The sequence below is a fragment of the Phalacrocorax aristotelis genome, chromosome Z (genome assembly GCF_949628215.1).
Source record: "Phalacrocorax aristotelis chromosome Z, bGulAri2.1, whole genome shotgun sequence".
NCBI lineage: Eukaryota > Metazoa > Chordata > Aves > Suliformes > Phalacrocoracidae > Phalacrocorax > Phalacrocorax aristotelis.
This window is the reverse complement of record NC_134311.1, coordinates 49,207,175-49,228,543: the sequence shown is the minus strand read 5'-3', so window position 1 is coordinate 49,228,543 and position 21,369 is coordinate 49,207,175. Positions and strand designations below refer to the sequence as shown.

General features: G+C 39.7%; 1 long non-coding RNA gene across 1 annotated transcript in view; it reads right to left on the bottom strand.

Annotated features, from left to right (window-relative positions):
• The window catches only part of LOC142050161 (uncharacterized), a 589,738-nt gene that overhangs the window by 241,457 nt on the left and 326,912 nt on the right, over positions 1-21,369 (bottom strand). Inside the window, exon 4 of the long non-coding RNA XR_012657935.1 lies at positions 13,137-13,244. This is a non-coding gene — a long non-coding RNA (uncharacterized LOC142050161). The remainder of the gene's footprint in view (positions 1-13,136; positions 13,245-21,369) is intronic.

Genomic DNA, 21,369 nt, shown 5'->3' with positions numbered 1-21,369 from the left:
TATACCTCTAATGTCCTTTTCTTTCTACATATTCAGGACTATGGAATAAGTTTCAAATGAGTCTGTTGTCCTCTGTTCTTTCACCTTTTCCTAAATCTTAATATTCGCTGACATATTACATAGGCAAAAGCTGTGACACCCTTAATTTACTCATGTTTCATAGTTTCGTATTTTCAATAATGGTAACAAAGCCCCTTCGTTTTCTCAGCAGGTGGTATCCCATCTGTCACACACAAATCCTCCAGAAATGTCATACTGTTGCAGGAAATCTGTCCATTATGATCCAGCTGTCCATTACCACAGGAAGAGTGCCAGTTTTCTGTCCCCAGTGATTCTCCCAACTTCTACAAGAACTACCCTAAACATTTCAAAGAAAATATAAACAAACTGGGGAAATTCCTGTACATTAGTTACAGCTGGCTAGGACTGCTTCTCTTCTAAGCTCAATCATATTTTAGAGGAAGAATAATCTTGTCTAGCTGTCCCCTATTAAAAAGGCAAATTTACATTTGAAGTAACAATTGCAAAGTTTCCAAAGAATCAGTGAATCTTCTTAATTATTTCATTAATTTTTTTGTGTGAAGAGCTGCTATCTTTCCAGCTAACAGTGCACAAGGTTTCTGGTCAGACAGGAGAGGGACATTCTTAGTAGATAGAGTTTAAGCTGAACCTCCATGCTCGGTGGTTCCAGGCAATGTGTCCTTTGCAGCCCTGAGGAGCATAAGGTAGTAGCTTTAGTGAACAGAGAAAACTGTAATTTCAGTCTGAAGGGTTGGTTACAGACAGTGGAACCAAAATGTATGAATGAAGATGTAATCTATGAATCTATTATGCAATCACCACCCCTCAATTTCCTCTTTGCTGGACAATGTGAGTCCCCACATTTGGAATTTGAAGTAAATACCTGTATATCCATTTAAGAACTATACTGCTGTCTGCCACAAACTAAAAGTTCAGTTTGCATGAGACCTCTCAGTGGTGATGGCATAGGTCAACACTGAACTGATCTGTCCTAAAAGACCTGAGTTTCATGGTGAAACCTGAAAGCGATCAGGTCTAAATGGTTTCATACAGACTTCAGAAAGGACATCCAAAGACAGACAAAACAAAACAGATGCATTAGCTGCCCTCTTAGAATATTGCTGAGCTTTTAACAACCTGACTAAATGTGTTGAGACTTGAGAGGGATCAGGTGTTATATTTACTGTTAATATGCTTTGAAGCAGTGAATGTTTAAATGTGATTTTTGCTGTAGTAAGCAACGATGTGTTTGTGTGCATGTAGGCTGCTTGCCAATCTAACTGACACTATTTGAATACTAATGATTTATTAGAGAACAATAAGTCAGATTAAAATTGCTTTAAAAAATAAATAGAATATCAAACTACAATGGTTTGGGAGTTTTTAAGACCAGCCTGAGATAAAACATAGGGAGAGTTGTCCTTGTACAATGTTTACTTGCTTGTTTGATTTGTAATATTAACAATGAACTCAGAAGTTCTTTCCTATGAAGTACTGCAATGACTCCTCAGGAAAGGAAGCTAAGTATACTTTTCTTCAGAAGGAATTCAACCAGCAGGTAGGCTTCTATGGATAATATATTTATTTATATATGAAAATAAGAATCAATACCAAAAAGGAAAGAAAGAATAAATCTCAAAGTCTTAAGAGAGTGTCAATTTTAGGTTTCATTATTTATTTATTTAAATTGTGGGGTCAAAAGTAGCTGTAGAAAGATGAGGTACAGAGACAAGAATGTTTTATCTTATTTTCTGTTCAAAAAAATTCAAGTCATTTTATTACAAGTGACATGTATTCTATTCCAGCATATTTACATGAAAGCAATTTTTGTGACTGCAGTTACATTCAAAGTAAATTAATTAGCAACTGCTTCTGATTAAATATTTGCCTCTGATTTGGGATAACACCCATTACAGAAATGTTACAGGAGTGTATGTAAAATATAAAACACAATCACAGATTCAGGGTTCTTCAGAGATAAAAGTCACTCCCTTCCACAGTAAATATGGGTAAGTTGACAAAGCAAAGCTTTAAAAAATTCTTTAAATGAGTTCATTTTGTTATTTGTAACAGTTCTGATATTTTTAAGGCTCACATGTAAGCAACTAATGGAAGAAATAGTACTCATTTAATGAATAGCTAACATTTTATGATTGATAGAATTTTGTTACTAACTCCTCCTCTACATTATCTACAAACCAGACAGAGAACACTGGCAGCATAAAGACCATTTCTTTCTCAGTTCTGATATTAATGCTGTATTAGTCTTTAGTAACTAGGACAAGACTTACTCCTCTCGACACTGTGGTAAATAAGAGTTCTGCTATTGCTAGTAGCAGGTCACAGGCTTTCTGCTCATTTTGCAGGCTTTCTGAACTGGTTTGTCAGTCTTACTTTGAAACTGCCTTGACCTGCCTGAAGCTGTATTTTAACTTGTTTAGATATAATTTTTCCTCATGACTACCTGGATATGCCTGACTTGTTCTAATTTGAGGTTTTTCTTTTGGGTATTTTTTTTTTGTTTGGGTTTTTGCCATGTTTAATTATAATTTTAAATAGGTAGTGGTAACAAGCAGGTGTTCTGTATAGAAATGTCTATGGCTTTAAAGTAATGATTTGCTCAAGAAGACTTTCTGGGTACGAAAGCAGAGGCCTTAGCAATGGGTACGTGATGGAGTATAGAGGAGCACAGGCAGTAAATGACAAGAAAAGAGGCCCGGTGTGGTACTGGAGACCCTACAGTTATGAACAACTCACCAATGTTCAGTTAAAGAAGTGCAGATGTGTACAAATCATGAGTTGCAAAGACCCTAAAGAACATATGCTCAACATACGGATAGCACACTCTGTATAGTCAGTTCAGACGTAATATGGACTAGCAGGCCAATGAAGAAATAGCGAAGTCTAAATTGTTTTAGAAAATGCAAAAATGATGACAAGTAACTCCTAGATTGAGTAGGAAGAAACCTTCAACCACTGCATCATATTTATTCCACCAAGGGAGTCAAGATGCTGGCTGCTCACCATACTTTTCTGCCTACTCCTGACCGAAATCACCAATCTTAGAACTTACAGGAACAGTGAATAAGAAAAGGGGTAGATATTACAAGTGTGTGCATAGCAGTGTTAACTGATTTATCATTATGGAGGACTCTCCTCTAAAGATCTTTTTTTATTTACTCTCTGTGCTGGTTTTGGCTGAGAAGGGGTTAATTCTCTTCACTGCAGTGCCAGTGGTGGTCAGGGACCTTTCCAGCTTCCCATGCTCTGCCATGTGGGCAAGGCTGGGAGGGGCAGGGCCACAGCCAGGGCAGCTGGCCCCAACTGGCCAATGGGATGTTCATTCTGTACAATGTGACGCCGTGACCAGTATATTAATGGGGCCAGTTAGTGCACCGGGGGGAGTTACAGCTCGGTGACTGGTGGTGTCAGGTTGGCGGGCAGTGAGTGGCTGCGTCATGTGCAGTTTCTTTTGGTGGTTCATTCCCCTTCCCCCACCCCCACCCCACCCTGGGTTTTGCACCTCTCATTGTTTTCCTTTCCATTGCATTTTTGTTCTTGTTGTTTTATTTTAATTATTAAACTTTTCTTATCTCAACACATGAGATTCTCTCCCCTGTCTCACTGGTGGGGGAGTGAGCAAGCGGCTGTGTGGGGCTGAGTTGCTGGCTAAACCACAAGACTCTCTAAGATAGGATAGGATAGCATAGCATAGCATAGACTATTTCAGTTGGAAGGGCCCTACAATGATCACCTAGTCCAATTGCCTGATCAGTTCAGGGCTGAATAAAAGTTAAAGCATATTGTTAGGGGCATTGTCCAAATATGTCTTAATCACTGACAGGCTTGGGGCATCAACCACCTCTCTAGGAAGCCTGTTCCAGGGTTTGACCACTCTCTCACTAAAGAAATGCCTTCCTAAAGCCCAGTCTAAATCTCCATGGTACAGCTCTTAACCATTCCCATGCCATGTGTCCTACCACAGGATACCAGGGAGAAGAGATCAGCACCTCCCTCTCCACTTCCCCTCCTCAGGAAGCTGTAGAGAACAATGAGGTCACCCCTCAGCCTCCTCTTCTCCAAACTAGACAAGCCCAAAGACCTTTGCCACTCCACATAGCACATGCCTTCCAGCCCTTTCACCAGGTTTGTTACCCTCCTCTGGACACATCTGAGGACCTTAACATCCTTCTTAGAGTGTGGGGCCCAAAACTGTACACAGTTATCAAGGTGAGGCCGCATTGACACTAAATCATTTGGCTGGTTTGAGGTACCCCAAGATGCAGTTTGCTTTCTTGGCTGCCAGAGCACACGGCTGACTTGTCTTGAGCCTGCTGCCAATGAGCACCCTCAGATCCCTTTCTGCAGGGCTGCTCTCCAGCCACTCTCCCCGATTTAGACTTGTGCCCAGGGTTTCTCTGTCCCAGGTGCTCAATCTGGCTTTTTGACTTGTTAAATTTCATCCCATTAATTAGTACCCAATGCTCCAGTCTTTTCAGATCCCTCTGCAAGGCCTCTTGGCCCTCCAGAGAGTCAACAGCACCTCCCACTTTGGTATCATCAGTAAACTTGCTTTCTTTCTTTCTGTGTAATAATTAGTTCTGGACTAATGATATTATTTTGTTTAGACTGTCAGTATTTCAGTTATACTAACTCTAAGTTATTGGCTTTACATATGAACTGTGTTACCTTTTCATCCTTAATATTTTTAGTGTGTATCGTTGTCACCTTAGAACACAGGCATAAAGACTGCATAGTCACACATAGTAGCAGTTGGATATCAGGGTATCCTTCATTCAGATAACTCTAAGAAGTTTTTACAGAGAACTTGTTACATATATATAACATGTATGTGTTATATACATAATTATGCCAGTCTGTACAATATTGCAAAGAAAGTATATCACATTTCAATAAATCATTTCTAAAGGTTTTTTCTTTTTCTCTTTATAAATACAGAAGTTGATATGTGAATAGAAAGTAGTGATCTTGGACTATTTGTTTTCTGTATTACAGACAGCCCTTCACAGTAGACTGCTTCATTTTTGAGACTCTAACCTAGGATTTGGGAAAGCATCTCGCTATCTTCCCATATATTCGCTCTATAACATTGGGGAAAATAATTGCTCTTTCTGTGCCTCAATTTTGCATTTGCATAAAAAGAATAGTAGTCCCATACCACAGGACTTATGAAAATAGATGTTGTCGTGCTCATATATGTTTGGTAATGATACCAGTATGCTAGAAAATATTATTATATTAACATACCATTGCTCTTTGGTCTGCTTTTAGATTGACTCATTTATTTAGTAGTTTGTACGTCTGTCACACTTACAGTATAGTTACTATTAACTTCTCAACTTATAAATACACAGAAGTACTTAAAATTCTATCTATATAGATGTTCTGGCTTCAAACACTTTCAAGAATATGTTATTTACATAAACAGGCTACTATTCAGAAGATTCTTTAAAAGTTATTTAACATGCTGTCAAGCCTCAATTTTAATATATTAACAGAACTTAGTTTAAGAGCTGCAGACAGGATTTTCATAATGCTTAATCGCAGTCAGTTTGCTGTTTTGTCTATATATAACTTTAAAACTTGTTACTGATGACCAGAGTAGTGCCCTGCAGAGAACATAAGTTACAGATCTAAAACCAGCAACAGCAGCTATTGCCCATACTCACTACCTGCCTATTCAAAGGGTTAGAACATCCAGAGACAGAAGGGTTAAGTTTCTTTCTTGCCCTTGTTTACAACCTTAATCAATCCAGAGAGAAGTCGTCAGTGCACACATGGTTTCTCTTTTCCTGTCTAAGGGAACTGTCAGATCAGTGTGTCTCTAAATTCTGATATCTTATCTGACACACATAAATGGAATAATTATAAAGGATTATAAGATTAAGAGACAAATCATAACCACTTCTACCTTGTTGAATTTTGCCATCACACAGGACTTCAGGAAAGCTGCAAAAATATTAACCTTGACCTTCAGTATGTACTAAAATCAGGGATAATCAGCTGATAATCAGATAAGTGCTCTCTGGGGAAAGAAGACCTCATCCAATGGGGCTACTAAAAGCTTGAGAAAATCTGATCCTGATGTTACCCAGACACAAAGCTTTCTTAGAGATGAAAGCTGAAGCTGTGGAGCAGGGATCAAGATAAACGGGTTCCATTCCTGGCTTAACACTAGACTTCTAGTGTTGAATGTTCACTTAGCTGTGGCTTTGTTCCAAAATTTATAATAAATACAGTAGTGTTTCCTTCCCTTGCCTTTTACTTGCTATCACTTGACAAAGATGGCCAGGAAAGACACCAGCACACAAACATTGTGGTGTCAGGGTATTCTAAACTGCTGTAACAGTAATCGTTCTTGGGTTTATATCATTAATTTTACTGGGATTTATTTGTTGTCATTGAGATTTCAAGTGTTAACCTAAATTGACTAATATCCACAGATTTTATTTTTAATCTAAAATAATCTTTTGTTTCAACTCTTTGCTCACTGGAAGCACTTGTGAAATATATAACTTAACACACTCACTGTTCATCTGATTTTTTGTATCGCAGGGGATATGAATGGTTTCCAAATATTAAACAATTTACCCCACCCTCTCTATTTGTTCTGTAAAAGTTTTACACCACATGCCACGGAAATACCTGGGAACCATAAGGTATGTACTTAATATATACCAATGTAAAGATGAATCTGGGGTGCATTTAGCTTCAGCGTGTAACATTATACAGCATGTCCACATTCCAGTCTAAATTTCTGACCCTTTCGCTTACTTTTCATACTTTTCCTCAATAAGGTAACCGTGACATTCAGAATAAAAAGAGGTCAATATGTTACAGTCAAGAGCTGACTCTAAACAAATTAACTCACTCTATTCCTCTTTCAGTGGGTAAATTCCATAATAATAATCTGGGCTGAATCTCTGAAAAGCACAGGGAACAGACACTGGTAGACAGATTCTCATGGACATGCACTTCTTGAATAAAGGTCAAGCCTCTGAACATATATTCTTTTGGTGTTTTATTTAGTGTTCAGTGTCACAAAACTAGAGAATTATTGAATCTATAGAGAAAACCTCTGAATGTCATCTAGCCCAACCCCTCTCTGCAAAGCACATCCAATTACAGCATGTTGCTCCGGACAATGTCTGGTCAGGTTTTGAGTATTTTCAAGAATGGAGGTTCCACAATCTCTCTGGGCAACCTGCCTACCATCACAGTAATCTTTTTTCATTATTTCTAATAAAAATTTTCTGGTTTCCATCCTGTGTTTGTTGCCTCTTGTCTCCTTCCTCTGTGCACCTCTGGGAAGAGTCTGGCTCTGCTTCTTCTACGTCCTATGATCAAGTAGCTGTATGTACCAGTAAGTCCTCTCCTCCCCCACAAAACTGTCCCTTTTCCAGGCTTAGTAAGCCCAGCCCCGAAAGCCTATCCTTGGATGCCCTGTCCTCCATCCTTATACCACAATGGTCAGGACTATCTCCATTACGTTGACATCTGTTCTTATACTGGGGTGCTCAAAGCTGTGCACAGCATGCCAGATCTCTCATGTACCTATCTCACAGGTACTGAACAGGAGTGCAGGATCATTTCCCCAGACCTGCTGGCTGCACCCTTGCTAATGCAGTCCAGGATGTGGGAGTGCTATGCCTGGGTATACTGCTGCCTTGGGGCCAGCCTAGTGTCCCCCAGAACTCCCTGGGCCATTAGCACAGAGCTGTTCCCCAGCTCGTCAGCCTCAGTTTCTACTGTTACCTCCCAGATGAAGGACTTTGCATTCACCTTCATGGAGTTCCTGTCAGATAATTTCTCTAAGCAGCAGCCCTGCCCTCTAGCAGACTGACTGCTCCATGAACATTTTGTGTCATCTGCAAGCATGATGAGAATGAAATCTGTACCATCATTCAGGCCATTAATGAAGAATGTTAAACAGTACTGGTCCTGGTATTGGTCCCTGAAAGAAACTGCTGCTTTCTGGTCACTGGTGGAGCTTTGTACTATAGATCACAACACAGTAAACCCAGAAGTCCAAGCATTTTCAAGCCACATTGTTGACTACTTATCTGGTTCATATATCACCAACCTGGCAATAAAGATACTATGAAGACTGTGTCAAAGGATTTTCTGAAGTCAGGGTGATCAAGTATACACAACTTTGCCTTCTTCTAATTATGGCTATCACATTGCATAGGCATGATTTGCATCGACCTAGGTTTTCCTGAACTTGTTAAATATTGTGCCTGTGATCTAGACCAACCTCTGTATTACTGTTTACACAGCAGCTATTTAAAAAACAAGATGCTACTTACCTGCCTTACATAATTACTGTAATATTTCTAAATTTACAATTTCACTTTGAAATAAACAATAAAACTATTGTGACTATGACCTCAAAGGGATGTGCACACCACTCACATTCCACACCACAACGCTGAAGTCTGGTTTCTTCCATCACTATGCTTATTAACTCTGATAATTTCATATTATCTTTTCCCACTTCAGAAATATTGGTCATCTGATATGCCACATAAATACACCTCTTTGATTGGAAGTAATTTCTCAATTTGTAAAGTGCTAAACAAGTGTCAATCAGCTAATCATTTTGAACATGCCCACTGCCTATGACTCTCTCCTTCTAATGTGAAACTTTTTGACAAAGGATTCTTCCTTTTTCAGACATTACTGGGATATTTCTTTAGCTTAGCACATTGCATAGAACATAGCAAAGTGTTCAGCACTGTTGAGCAGAAGCTTGAAATTGCTTGTATGCCACTAGCTTAGGTAGCTTCTTTGACCTTGAGATGAGTTTATGAGACACAAAATGTTAACATGATGTTTTAAACAGAATGGATGAAACATCCATTAAAATTTAGTGTTGATACAGAAATACTGGTGCTAGCTTCATCTTGCATGTGATTGAGAAAATAGGCAACCTCCAATATATCCCCACATTGTTTCTGCTTAATATCCAAGTAGAACCTCTTTTCTACTTGAGAATTAGAACCACTCTTGATTTCTTTGTCAGACCTCATAACATTGAGATAGCAGGTAAACAACTATAAAAAGTGTTTTGCTTTAAATAGACCATAAGACCATGAATTTAAAAGAATATTCTTCCACAAACTGTTGCCAGTAGCAAACCTTTCCAGGTTTAGTAATTTAGGGTTGCCTTGTAAAACTGTAAAGACTGTTAATTTGGGCCAGAAAACAGGAGAAAATTAATTGTCTCTAGTAGTTCACTTTTAACATAAACCACCCCTGACGTATTCACATGCAGCCACAAAAGGTTAACAAAACTGAGTAAGTTGGCAACTGGAAAATCTATGTGTATTAAGCAAGCCTACGATTGTCCAGGATACCTAGGCAATAGTCACAGACATCCTTTTGAATCTCAGGAGGGCTAACAAGGTAATTATTTTCCAGCCTGAGACGTCCTGGCTGAGATTTCCGCTCTCTAGGTACATATCCCATTCATGATTGGCTGCTGGCGAAGATATTAAAAAAATAAAATAAATTGGGAGGTTTATTGTTAACACTTAGGAGCTATTCTAGACTTCATGAAGAAATCAAGACACCTTTACTGCATCCTGTGTATAAACAGGATCTTCTGGAACAAGATGGTTCTCGCTACCCCTGTGTTTTAGGATACTACTTCCTGTCAGTTCATCCCAAGAAACCTGATAACTTTTATCCATTTTTTAGCTGTTTCTGTCTCCTAAAGGTTGCTTATCTCAAAAGCCTTTCATTAAACATCAGGAGTGGTGGCAAATGGAGCATTTAACTGTAGAAGCACTACTGTTAGAAGATAATTCAAAGACCTTTTCCCTTCCTAATTTCTCCTAGGATGCCATAGAAAGTCATATCAAAATTAAGATTTGGTAAGACTCAAGGTATCACAGAATCACAGAATGGTAGGGGTTGGGACATCTCAAGATCATCTTGTCCAACCCCCATGCTTGAGCAGGTACACCTAGAGCAGGGGGCACAAGGCCGCGTCCAGGTGGGTTTTGAATGTCTCCAGGGAAGGAGACTCCACAACATCCCTGGGCAGCCTGTGCCACTGCTCTGTCACCTGCACAGTAAAGAAGTTTTTCCTCATATTCAGGTGGAACTTCCTGTGTTCCAGCTTGTGCCCAGTGCCCGTTGTGCTGTCTTTGGGCACCACAAAACAGAGTCTGGTCCCATCCTCTTGACACCCACCCTATTTATAAGTATTGACAAGATCCCCCCTCAGTCTTCTTTTCTCCAGGCTAAACAAACCCACAAACCCAGGTCTCTCAGCATTCCCTCATAAAGGAGATACTCCTGTCCCCTGACCATCTTGGTAGCTCTCCACTGGACTTGCTCAAGCAGTTCCCTGTTTTTCTTGAACTGGGGAGCCCAAAACTGGACACAGCACTCCAAATGTGGTCTCACTAGGGCAGAGTAGATGGGGAGGATAACCTCCCTTGACCTGCTGGCCACACTCCTTTTAATGCAACCCAGGATACCGTTGGCCTTCTTGGCCACAAGGGCACGGTGCTGGCTCATGGTCAGTTTGCTGTCCACCAGCACTCCCAAGGTCCTTCTCAACAGAGCCCCTTTCCAGTAGTTCAGCCCCCAGCCTGTACTGGTGCATGGGATTGTTCCTTCCCAGGTGCAGGACCCTACACTTGTTTTTGTTGAATTTCATGAAGTTCCCCTCAGCTCAGCTCTCCTGCCTGTCCCGGTCTCACTGAATGGCAGCACAGCCTTCCGGTGCGCCAGCCGCTCCTCCCAGCCTGGTATCATCAGTGAACTTGTTGTGGGGACACTCTGTCCCTTTGTCCAGGTCATTGATGGATATGTTGAACAGGACTGGACCCAGCACAGACCCCTGGGGAACACCGTTAGTTATAGGCCTCCAACTAGGAGGACTCTGCGCCATTGATCACGACCCTCTGAGCTCTGCTGATCAGCCAGTTCTCAATCCACCTCACTGTCCACTCATCCAACCCACAGTTTTGTTAGCTTACCTATGAGGGTGTTGTGGGAGACAGCATGAAAAGCCTTACTGAAGTCAAGGTAAACAACATCCCCTGCTCTCCCTTCATCAACCCAGCCAGTCAGTAGAAGTAGAAGGCTATCAGGTTGGTCAAGCATGATCTTCCCTTTGTGAATCCTTGTTGACTACTCTTTTTATTGTATATTCTCTTTATTGCACCCAAACTTTACAGTTACTCCTGTTTTGTCTAAAATGTCACAAGTCTCTCTATAGAAGATGGGATCTTGCTTATATTCCTTCCTTCACCAGCAATTGGATAATAACAAAGAACACTTCTTCTCAAAGTCTTGGGTTTTTTTTTTAGTTAGAGGCTTCTTCTTTATCAATAACCACTAACAAACTCCCTTTAGGCCACAGGCTTTTTTACTTACGAAAAGTAATAGCGTTTTGGAGAAAATAAGCTGCCTATAATTAATAGATGGGTTTCCTAAATGCAGCTGTCAATCACTGAATTGCTGAAGGAGAGGTCTCATTCTTCCATAAATTTTTGAGTCACACATCACTCATAGAAAGTAAAATTGCTAGTTGAAAGCTTTAAGAGAGAAATAACTGTTCACATAAACATTTTTCTCAGTTTGAATCAAGAATATGCTACATTAAGTTCCTTTCCCCTCTATGCCTGATCTAAATATAGCTCTTAAAGTAGATTAACACATTTTATTCAATACATTTGAGAACCTGTGAAGAGTCCTAGTTCTTTTATTTTATGTAGCAAATATGGTATATGAGTCATACCCTAACTTAATTTGGCTAGCTGTGGGCATAGAAGACAAAGCATCCATACAACTTTATGAGCATTTCTAATAATCAGTAAAGCAATTGGTGATCCAAGACTAACACAGCTACTGAGAGGGATTTGGCAGCTCTATTAAACCGTGTCTATGTCAATAGCTCTAAAAATAAACATTTTTAGCAATTTCCAAACTGTCAAGTATTTTAATAATGTAAGCTAAGTGTTTATTTTGCAGTGACATTAGCATGTTTTCGGAGAGGAATATTTTTACAATATTATATCTTGTCTGTCTTTTTGATACATGAATGCCTTTTATTGATACTCCACCCTTACTGCCTCTTTTTCTTTCTTCTTTTTCTTCCTCTCTCACTTTTCTCCTCTTCCCAGGCTAGTATCCTCCAGGTCTCTTAGCAGGTGTTCTGAGAGGAAAATAGACTTTCACTGAGAAATTATACTGTGTCATATACTGTGAGTAAAAAGCAGATCTGACAAACTGAAAACCACTCTACCTTTACCTTCTTCATGAGCTCCTATTAGCTATAGAAAAGGAGACATTTTTGACATTTACCAGGAAAAAATAGCAGGGAAAATAGAATATTCTAAGTTGAACTGAGATACCAGAGTCCATGAATAATTAAAAACTAAGATTACAAGGATGAGAGGTATGCTTTAATACATCTGGTGCCTTCCATGTGTTTCCATTAAGACATTATCTGCAGATTTTTTTTATATGTGTATATAATTCCTGTACTTTGTGGCTTTAGCACTGCTGTCACCTTAGCCTCTAGCATGTGAAGGATAATTGTAGAACTCCCTCAGAGAACATCTTTGGACAGCCAAGGCTTCTGACTGTCTTCATCCAAAATCGTCTCCCATGTTTTCTTCCAAGAGAAATGCAATAAGAAGGAAGGTCCATTTAATTAGCACCCAAATAATATTCCTCACATTTTTTTTCACTGGTTTATCTTTTACATCAGATTGCTATTTATCTATATTTTGATCATTTAATATATGCATATATATTAATTTTTTATATTTATGTTTTATAATAATTTGTCATTGAGTGAGTGCTTTCAACTGTCTAGAAAGGAAGAGGAATCAGAAAGTGATGCCATTAATTTTGCAAAATAACATTATGTGTGAATGTGTGAAGAGACGAAGTTACATACTGATTTAAAGATGTGTTTAAATGAAAAATTGAATTCCACAACATGGGAAACCAAAGTGCTCTACAGTGTCTTAGAAACTGCATTTTTAATTTATATTTGTTGATAGAAATCAGCAGGCTTTGTAAATTTAGTGTGAAATGAACTTCTGAATGCATGAAACTTCACTTACTTGGAGTTGAGGCTGATCAGCTCTTCCACAGCTGGTGCCAACATTCTGTCAGTCAAATTCTTAAATAGGTTGTAAAGGGCCAGGAAAGCAGTTGCTTTTTACTCCCACCTGGAACAAAATATTGTGTCAATTACTTTTTTTCCACAGTCTTCCAAGTGCAATAAGACATTCATTACATTATCTTTGCCTGTCGCATTAAGGGTTCATCAGAACCCTCATATAAAGGATGGAAGCATAAACTATTACACTTTCTGAATTTCTCCTTGAATGTGTGATACAACATGTGTATAAATAAATTCTCTAAATAATACTTTATTTTGCTATAAAAAATTCTTATAAAATTTACTGTTATATTAATTTGTAACTGTTAAATTTAAATAAAATATTTATTCATAGAAGGCAGGCATTTCTAAGTATTGGTACTGAAGAAAGTAAAATCAGAATGTCTGGCAGTAGAAAATAAAAGTGTTTTAGAGGAAAGTAATTCAATATAGGTATACAACTAACAAAGATTCACATTTATTTTTATCTTAGAGTACTATTTACTTTTTCCAAATTTCTTCACCTTATAATGGACTATAGTCATCAAAATTATGCAAACTATCTTTAAAACAGAATGTTAATGAAAATATGTCTCAATTTTGAATTGCTTTCTATGACTTTTGAAATGTCATGAAGATAAAAAGAAGTCCCAACTGACTAAAAGAGTGACAAATATTTTATTCATCTACAAAAACAGACAAAAGGGAAGATTCAGAATCCCATGGTCTAATAAATTTCACTTTAGCACCTGGGAAAAATTAAAGAACAGGACCTAGTGAAAGCTATTTGAGGCACAATTATGGCAAGCAGTGGCAGTGTGGCAGCAGGCAGGTGTGTGGCAGCAGGCAGGTGTGTGGAAGCATGGAGGACTACCTGGTAAAAATCAGTGTCCTCTGCCTTTCTTGAGCTTCTAGCACCTTGTAGAACCAATGCAGCCACACCAACAGAACTCCTTTCCAAGCATGTGACCACCCAGATTTCCAGCTGCGTGAAGTGGGAACAAATGTTACTGGAGGTGGAGAGTGATTGCAAGCAAGCCTGTGGGACATGTGACCAGATAGATGAGCTGCTCTGTTTGGTGGCTGAGCTGCAAGAGAAGGTGGGCAGACTGAGTAGTATTCAAGAGTCTGAGAAAGAGATTGATCAATGGAGCTGTACTCTGCTATCTCTGATGCGTGCAAGCCAACTCAGCATGACCACTATGGAAGCAGGTCCAGGATCCATTCTGGGCCAGGAAGAAGGCAGTGTTAAAAGGGATCAGGAGGGATGGAAGAATGTTACAGCCCAGACCCATATAATAAACCCCGCCTTATTCTCTAAGATACTCTTACAGAATAGGTACAGTGGATGAAACACATAATGAGATAGAGGGGGAACATATGCAAGCAGTCTTGCCAAGGTCAGACAGACCAACCCCTCACAACAAAACCTGCATTAAGACCAGCGCCGAGAAGAAACAATAGCAAGTCATGGTCATTGGTCATTCACTCTTCTACACACTGGAAGTGCCTGTTTGCAGACTAGACCTTCTCTAAAGGGAATTTTGCTGCATTTCTGAGTCTCAGTTTAGGGATGTCACCACAAGACTGAAAATCTTAGTACAACCTTCAGACTATTATACATTCCTGCTCTTTCACGTGGGTACTAATGATGTTACAACAAAAAGCCTGAGGTCAATCAAAAGAGATTTCAGAGCCCTGGGAAGAATGCTAAAAATTTCAGGAGCACAGGCAGTGTTTTCCTTGATTGTCCCAGTAATGGAGGGAGACTTTAGCAGAAATAGGCAATCCCAGTATATAAATACCCTGCTCCAAGACTGGTGTCTCCACCAAAACTTTTGAGCTTTTTAACCATGGAAGAAGACAGAAGGTATGCCGGGGCCTGACGGGATCCACCTGTCCCAATAGGGAAAATGCATCTTTGGGTGTAAGCTGGTGGGACTCTTTGAGAGACCTTTAAACTAGAATTGATTGGGAAGGGGATACCGATAGGATTGCAGTAAGTAAGACAAAGCTTGGCATTGGCATCACCTGAGGGTGGCAAAGCAAGTAGGAACACTTACACTGCTCCTGGGGACATGGAGGGCTCAGGAGCATATCTGAAATGCTTGTAAACCAATGCACACAGGATGGGAAAAAAACAGGATGAACTGGAAGCATTGGTTAGTACCCAGAACTATGATATCATTGGTATTAGTGAGACTTGGTGGAATGAGTCCCACAGTTGGAGTGCTGGGCTGGAGAGCTACAGGCTGTTTAGGAGGGATAGGCAGGGCAGGTGAGGTGGAGGTGTCACACTATATATAACAGAAAGGTTGGATTGTACAGCCCTTACAGTTAGTGATGATGTGGTTAAGAGACTCTGAGAAGTAATGGGATGGAAAACAAAGGAGATATTGTAGTAGGCGTCTACTACCAATCACCCAGCCAGGACATAAGCAGTGATGAATTATTCTACAGACCATTAGGAGAAATTTCTGGATCAGTAGCCCTTGTCCTTATATGAGATTTCAACTTACCAGACATTAACTGAGAATATCATACTGCTGTGATGATCAGGTCCTGGAAATTCTTGAAGTTTGTAGGAGATAACTTCTTGTCACAAGAGTTCAGTGAGCCAACTAGGAAAGATGGTCTCTTAGACTTGGTATTTGTGAATAGAGAAGGACTTGTGAGAGGCGGTAGGTGGCTGTCTTGGCCACAGTGATCATGAAATGTTTGAGTTCAAAATTCTCAGTGTAATGAGAAAAAAGGACAGCAGAGTTGTTACCTTGAATTTCAGGAAAGCAAACTTTCAAATATTCAGGCAGCTATTTATCAGAGTACCCTGGGAATCTGCTTCTGAGGGCTTAGGACTCCATGAGTGCTAGTCAGTCTTTAAGAACCACCTTTTAGAAGCACAGAAGGAGGAAATTTCACTGTGTTTTAAGTCAAGCAAGCAGGGCAGAAGACCATCTTGGCTGAACAGAAAAATCCTTGTGGAGCTCAAAGAAAAAAGAAATTTTATGATCTCTGGAAGCAAGGTCAGACTGCACAGGAAGAATAGAGCTGTGGTTCATATATGCAGGGAGAGAACAAGATAGGCCAAAGATCAATCAGTGTTGAAATTGGCCAATGTTGTGTCAGTACACAAGGAGGGCTTTTTAAGGTACTTTAGTAGCAAGAGGAGGTCTAAAGGAAACATTGGACTAATGCTTGTTGAAGATGGTTATCTGACTAAGAGAGTCAAAGGAAAAGCAGAGGCATCCAATTGGTTTTTTTGCCTCAGTGTCATGGTTTTAGCTGGGATAGAGTTAATTTTCTTCACTGTAGCTGGTATAGTGCTGTGTTTTGGACTTAGTATGAAAATAATGATGATAACACACTGACGTTTTAGTTGTTGCTGAGTAGTGCTTGTCCTAGTCAAGGACTTTTCTAGCTCCCCATTCCCTGTCAGGTGCACAAGAAGCCGGGAGGGGAGGGGACAGAGCCAAGAGAGCTGATCCAAACTGGCCAAAGGGATATTCCGTATCATATGACATCATGCCCAGTACATTAACTGGGGGGAGTTGGCCAGGGAAGGCAGCGATTGCAGCTCAGGGACCAGCAGTGTCTGTCGACAGGTGTGAGTGGTTGTATCAATTGTGGGGGGTTTCACCTCTTTTTCCAGGCTTCATTTCTCTCTCTCATTAGTTTCCTTTGTATTAGATTATTATTATTATTATTATTATTAGTAGTAGTAGTAGTAGTAGTAGTAGTAGTATCATCAATACCATTATTACTATTACTATTTCATTTTGATTATTAAACTGTTCTTATCTCAGCCCATGAGTTTTCTTGCTTTTGCCCTTCTGATTCTGTTCCCCATCCCACAGGGGTGGGGGGATTGACTGAGTGGCTGTGTGGTGTTTAGTTGCCAACTGGGGCTGAACCATGACACTCAGTCTTTAATAATACTGACAAACCTTTGGCTCTCAAGTCCTCTAAGTCAGAGGACCATAGGTGTGGAACAGTGACTTTCCACTTGTGGACATGAAGTTGTAAGGGACCAGCTGTATCAGCTGAATGTTCACAAGTACATAGGGCTGATGGGATTAATCCCAGAGTAGTGAAGGAGCTAGCAGATGTTATGGCAGATCTACGAAAGATCTTGGGATTCTGGGGAGGTCCCTGCTATCTGGAAGCTAGTCAATGTTATCCAATATACAAGAAAGGTGTGAAGGAAGATAGGGAACTACAGATCTGTTAGTCTAACCTCAGTCCCTGGGAAAACTAATGAGAAGATCAAACTGGGTACTCTTGAAAAACATTTAAAGTAAACACAATCATCACGTGCAGTCAACATAGGTTCACAAAGGTAAAGTCCTCTTTAACTAATACGGTATCCTTCTATGGTAAGGTCACCTGCCTAGTGGATGAAGGGAAGGTGGTGGATATAGTTTTGCTGGATTTCAGTAGGGCTTTGGATACTGTCCTTTAAAGCATCCTTCTGGACAAGGTGAGATGAGTGGGTACATGATGTGCTGGATGAAGAAGTGGCTGAAGGGCAGAACTCAGAGGGATGTAGTGAATGGGGCTACATCTGGCTGGTGACCCATCACCAGTGGAATTCCGTAGGGTTCAATTCTAGGGCCAGATCTCTTAAATATATTTGTCAATAATCTGGATGCAGGTGTTGAATGCGCCATTAACAAGTTTACTGATGATACCAAAGTGGGAGGTGCTGTTGACTCTCTGGAGGGCCAAGAGGCCTTGCAGAGGGATCTGAAAAGACTGGAGCATTGGGTACTAATTAATGGGATGAAATTTAACAAGTCAAAAAGCCAGATTGAGCACCTGGGACAGAGAAACCCTGGGCACAAGTCTAAATCGGGGAGAGTGGCTGGAGAGCAGCCCTGCAGAAAGGGATCTGAGGGTGCTCATTGGCAGCAGGCTCAAGACAAGTCAGCCGTGTGCTCTGGCAGCCAAGAAAGCAAACTGCATCTTGGGGTACCTCAAACCAGCCAAACGATTTAGTGTCAATGCGGCCTCACCTTGATAACTGTGTACAGTTTTGGGCCCCACACTCTAAGAAGGATGTTAAGGTCCTCAGATGTGTCCAGAGGAGGGTAACAAACCTGGTGAAAGGGCTGGAAGGCATGTGCTATGTGGAGTGGCAAAGGTCTTTGGGCTTGTCTAGTTTGGAGAAGAGGAGGCTGAGGGGTGACCTCATTGTTCTCTACAGCTTCCTGAGGAGGGGAAGTGGAGAGGGAGGTGCTGATCTCTTCTCCCTGGTATCCTGTGGTAGGACACATGGCATGGGAATGGTTAAGAGCTGTACCATGGAGATTTAGACTGGGCTTTAGGAAGGCATTTCTTTAGTGAGAGAGTGGTCAAACCCTGGAACAGGCTTCCTAGAGAGGTGGTTGATGCCCCAAGCCTGTCAGTGATTAAGACATATTTGGACAATGCCCCTAACAATATGCTTTAACTTTTATTCAGCCCTGAACTGATCAGGCAATTGGACTAGGTGATCATTGTAGGGCCCTTCCAACTGAAATAGTCTATGCTATGCTACTATAGAAGTAGAATACCAATACTTTACCAACTGTAAACTGCTCTTGACTAAACTGATCGCTTTCCACTATAACAATACATTTTATGGATGAAGTGAAAGTTATGAAATCCATGTATTTTCTCAAGCATCACAATAAAAGTTAATAACATTAAAAATGGAATACCAAACTGTCAATTTCTTAATTATCTGTTCCTGTTATATATACTGAGATTCACAGCCTCCATACCATTGTATATGGAGAGTGTCAGAAAGGATAGAGACATGTATCAAGATATGCATACATGGAAGAGACAGTGGGAAAAAATAGTCTTTCATCATTTCTATAACATTAAAATATTCAATAATTTTATTATGTCTTCTTGGCCACAAGATACATCTGTTGTTCAAACTAAAAGAACACCAAACAAACATGATGAGAAATCATCATCATATTACAGCTCTCAGCTGTATTACAACACAAGGAATGGATTTCTATAGAGAGCAAAATTTTTCACAAACTCTCTGCCTTCTGCCTTAAAACAACTTTAAAGTGAGCTTGTATGCTATGCTAGCACTGTGGACAGGACACAGCTGACTTATAAAAGTTTCAGACCTTTATCCATCAACATTCCATGCCATATAGGGTATACAGGTTATGAATCAATGATCAGTTATAGTAAGGCCAGACAAGAAGAAAGACTTATAGTAGATAGTTAGTCCCTTAATGCTGTATACAAATATTGGTTAGAGAGGCACTGCGCATCTGATAAATTTGTGACCTTTCATTTACAGCATAACTATCTAGGAGAACTAAACTATGTTTCGTACTAATGTTATTTTATGTATTGATGTTATTTCCCTGAAGTTAAATGGCATATCTTTTTTTCCTCAGAAAAAAATAAATGTGATCTAAACACTGAGAAGCTTCAATAACATGTCTCCTGTCCTCTAGCTGGTCAAAGAATTCTGTCATTATAAAGTTAAAGTAATTCTTTAAAATTAATATGATGTAATATCCTAACAACTGAAAGCTCTTTCTACTTTGTTCTAATTCTAACATAAAGAACCAAATTCCTTATCTTAGACACAGGAACTTTATATAATTCCCTGGAATACAAAGTCTGCATTATTCCATGAACACTCTGTAGACGCAGATTTGCACAATTAGCAAATTTGCTCTCTCAGAAGCCATTTTGTACTCTTTCCTTCACTACAAGCTTTAGTGGAAGTTACTTGTACACCTAAATCCCCTTACAGACAGACAAATTTAATTTGACCATGAATAGCTATCTAGAACAGAACTGATATAGAACTTTTTTCCCACTGTTGCAACATTTTTAAGTTTAAAAACTTCTTTTCCATGGGGTGCATTCTGAAAGTATCTGAAGACTTTATCAGAAACCCAACAATATTTCCAAAAGAAGAGAAGAGGCAAATCTAAGCGTGTCTTGCTGATATATTTAGATTGGAAAGACAAATAGGTGGAATGTAGAGAGAGAATTAAATCTCTCCAAAGTGCTTCAACCATAAACTCCCTTTGTTGCATATGCCCTCACAAGCTGCATTTTGCAACTAATTAATATTTTCTTATGAGAAATTATTCTAATGGTAAATTTCCAAGCAGATCTAGCCTGGAATTCCCCAAGGCAGAGGTGCACAGGAGACATATGACAATTAACTAAATACTGAATCATCAGCAGAGGCTAAGGGGCAGAAATGTCTTCTCTGTTATTACTTCTAACTTGAAATTGGAAAACAAATATGTGCAGCAGCTACACCATGACATTTTTCTCCCATGCTAAGATTGCTGTAGAGAAACAAACTGGGTGCACATTTTCCATTCCAGTGAAGCAAGTAACCCCCTTCTCTCAGCATCTCTTTTTCTTTGTAAATTCTTATGTTTTCCTTCAGTGTATTTTATCTTTTCCTATGCCCTTTCTTGGCTTCTGTCCTCTTGTTTCCTAGAACTTAGTTGCCCTTTCCCTTAGCCTTCAACTCTGCACATTTCTGTCTCAGCAAATGTATGAACACTTTCACTGCCTTCTTGCCAATCAGACCAGCAATTTGTTTTTCTCTTTTCTGATAGGGATGCAGTTGGCCCAAAGTTATTTTTGCCTCTATTTTGCACTTGTTATCAGTTGGGAACAGAAGGAAACATCACTTTGGCTCCTGAATGAAAGCAGCAGATAAGCATGAAGCTTTGGGCTGTCTGCTACTTCTGTTAGCCACTACAGGAGCACTGTGCATTATTGTCTCTCTCTTCTATTATGTATGCTGAAATTCCCTGCCAGGAGGGCTAAAACATTTACATTTTCTCAGAAAACAGGCCAAGAAAGCCAAATGCCAATATATAGTTGACAATATTAGAAAAAGGTTAAGCTTCAGCATTGACATTTACATATATGCTTCTAGTCACAATGAATTCCAATGTATTAAATTCAGACTTATGATACTGCTGCACAAAGGCACAAGTTAGACACTAAAGGAAGGCTTGTGGGGAGAAGTAATATCTCTTATTAGATCTGCTGATAGAACCGGAAAAAATTACAAGATGTTGGCACAGAAGTCCTTGTTCAGGTCAAAAGAATATAGGGAAGAAAAATTCAGGTATGCTAGATGTCACATAGGACACTGATATTCATGGAATCACAGAATGGTAGGGGTTGGGACATCTCAA